Source organism: Lygodium microphyllum, chromosome 29, assembly GCF_053477565.2.
Source record: "Lygodium microphyllum isolate KBCC chromosome 29, Lygodium_microphyllum_v1.1.10, whole genome shotgun sequence".
Lineage (NCBI taxonomy): Eukaryota > Viridiplantae > Streptophyta > Polypodiopsida > Schizaeales > Lygodiaceae > Lygodium > Lygodium microphyllum.
This window is the reverse complement of record NC_141163.1, coordinates 45,637,288-45,640,681: the sequence shown is the minus strand read 5'-3', so window position 1 is coordinate 45,640,681 and position 3,394 is coordinate 45,637,288.

Genomic DNA, 3,394 nt, shown 5'->3' with positions numbered 1-3,394 from the left:
TTTGCCTTGGGTAGCGGCTCCCTAGCCATAGCCAGTTCCTTGGAAAGGTGCTTGGCAATGTCCTCCTCTAAGCTTGGGACATTTCCTCTTGAAATGATCGGGCCTGTTGCAGTGGAAACAACCAGGTTTCGACCATTGCTTTGAGTAGGGACAAAGCTGTTGGCATTATTAATCCTTGCTTTCTTTCTTTGTCCCCGATTCTGACCTTGAACTCTCTTCATTTGAGGCCTATATGCTCCTCCATTTGGATCATTATAAGACCAAGTTTTGTTACTTCTTGGCCTAGCCTGCATCTCCTGAATTATGGGCGCAGATTGAATGAGTGCATCCTGTAGATCTATTGGGTGCATAGATTTGAGACGAGTATTCACTGGTGGGTTTAAACCAGCACAAAAATTTTTACACTTGCTGTGTCATGTCCATCTGTGGCGCATTCTTAAGAAGTGAGACAAATTTGGAGTAGTATGCGTCAAGAGTGAGTCCCATCAATTTTAGCTCGTAGAACTCATTCATTTTTTGCGTGCGATACGCAGGTGGTAAGTATCTTCCTTGCACACATTTCTTCAATTTTTCCCAGGTAACGGATCCTTCTGCGATTCCTTGATCTGTGCACCATTTCTTCCACCAAAGCCTGGCTTCACCGGTGAGCTTTAGCTTGGCGAGTATAGTCTAGTTGGTGGGTGCAGTACCGGTTGCTTCAAAGTAATCCTCCATGGATTCTACCCAAATCTCAGTATCCACTTAACCAGTCCTACCTTTCTCGTCAAATTTAGGCGGCTTAATCTGCTTGAGAAGAAACTTCTTCTCCTGGATCACAACAGTACTTGATGTAGTAGGCAAACTGGAAATTTGTACCTAGGGTTGTGCCTGAATAAAGGATTCTTAACGTTATAACTTGCTAATCATTATGATTTATATTTTATACCCAATTCAGCTATCAAACAAGAATCCTAGCCACTTAACTTTTTATCAATTCTCATGGACAAGACAAACATTGATAAAAAGAAGTCTTATTGCATTTATAAGGGCATAGCCCTTTCGGAGTACAATATTTCTTGAGATGATAGAGCAATTGTTACATTTAGTTTGGGGAGAATAATGTTGTATTACATTTATCTATGGGAACAGGATAATAGTATGGTTTCGGGTCATGGATCTTCAGGAATCGGTAAGTCATCGGAAGATTAGGGTATCCTTTTCTTTGGAACCCATTCTTCTCATAGCGCCCCAACACCTTGATCTTGTCGGCGGGGATTACACGGGTCACTTCCTCGTATACATATGAGTTCAGTTCAACCCTCCAACCTCGAATATGTAAAGTTGAGTTTACGTGAGCCTCCACAAAAATGAACAGCTTCACGATCTTCAGGTCTTCCAACCACTTGATCCTCTTTAGGTTGGTTTGAAGGTATGCAAACCGGTAGGTAGCTATGTAGTAGATTCCTGAGTCACCCGCCCATCTTCATTCCACATACAAAGGCGATGGATTATAAATACGATCTAGGATATTCATCATCTCAACCCTTTGTCGATAATCTGGGAAATGCATCGCGGTCATAAACATGACTTGGAACACTAAAAACCTGTTCCATGCTTCATAATTCTGCAAGATAGCATCGAAAGTAAGGAAATGTTCTGAACAGTAACATTTTCTTTCCTTCATCTTATTAAGATTTCTTAAAAAACAAATCCTTTGTTGGTTTGCTCTGATACCAACTATAACGTGTCCACCTATTTCCTTGAGGACATGTCTTAGCAGCCCATCGGAAAGGAGGTCTAGAAAGCTCCGCCCGGCACTCCCATGGAATGTCATGGGGTTTGCGATCTAGGACCTTCCGCACCTGCCACATAGCGGAAGTATTCTGACAATTCCCACTTAGGACCGACCTGAATCAGGGTTTCCCCTATTGGTCATTTCCTAAATGGCAACTAGCGTCGAACCCCAAGTGAACTACTTTACGCAGAAACGCCAGGGCCGAAGTGGATTCACGCTGCACTTGGTTCAAGGAGAATGGGAAACGAGAGGGATGCAAGGCTTGACCTCTCTACCATAAGGCCTAGTCCCATTCCGTTCCCCTAAAATAGCATACATCCGGGATTATTATAATCTAGACTCTAGGTTAGTGCCATTGCTATTAATTTCCTTTGAAACGACCTTCTTGTTGTCCATTATGATTGAGAAAAGTTCTCGACGAACTGGGACCACCCATCCGTAGGACGGACCCATGGCCACATCCACTGTACTTTCCTCAAGTTGTTTTAGTTGTCTAATTACCTGCCACATTTAGTTGGACATGCATCATGGACATGCATCAAGCAGCTTCCTTAATTAGCATGTTAGGCACCGGTTCCTTCACGTAATCATAGCACTTGACATAGAAAAGCAGTGTCAAACAAGTTCATTTTCAACAGTTTATCATATTTATCTTTGGAATACATTTATAAAGTTTAGCCTGTAGGCTTATCCATAATCCGCCCGAAGGCTATCCAGCAATCCACTGGGATTATTAATCCAAGATTCCACCCGTAGACTAGTATGTGGGCCTCAAGATCCAATCCCGAGTCATGTTGGCCTCTTGTGTAGGGCCTGGAAGTCGAGGGATTTACAGCCAGAGCCCCCCCTAGCACCCAAGCGTCCTCCTGCTCCAAGTAGCACTCAATGGAGAGACCTCACGTGGCGGGTTTGGCGGTCCACGTTCCCGGCGTGGCTAAAAACCCCCTTGGTTATTAGGGTTAGGCAGACAGTCGGGGGTAACTGAGGCTGCCGCTCCCTTCAGGCCTTCAACTTGAAGTATTAGATATATTTTCATCCTTTAGTTCATTGAGCAAACAAAGCAAACAGTGCTCTCTAAATTGCTACAAGAATAATCATTTCCAGTGGTCATTATTTGGCCAACTACTTAAGGAGTGAATCCTTCTCTCCGAATGCATCCAACATTCGATCCAAGATCAGTTGCGACTTGGAAAGATCCCCAAGGTATTGTTTGTTAACCCTTATGTCCTTGGGTTAGGGCCGTACCCTATTAACCCAACTTAACCAATACCTTAAGTCCTATTAACAGAAAATATGTTGCTCCAAATTATTGGTTGGTCCTTTGCTTCCAAGCAAATATCTAATCCCCTTATCTTGGTCACTTTTCCCAAGACAGGTGCTATAACAGGATGACTACTCATCCTCTTGCAAGATAAACTTGCGCAAGAATCTACCAATCTCATTCTGAAGAATTGGTCGTTCCTTTGTGATCAAACCACAAGATCATGTGACTCTGCAATTTGTTGCAAAGTGTCACATCTAATCCATGGGACTATTTTACCCATCAAACGTTGTCTTCTAATCACGGAATCATGATTAGATAGGAAATAGGGTTGGGGTGTCTTCATATCCAATCCATTC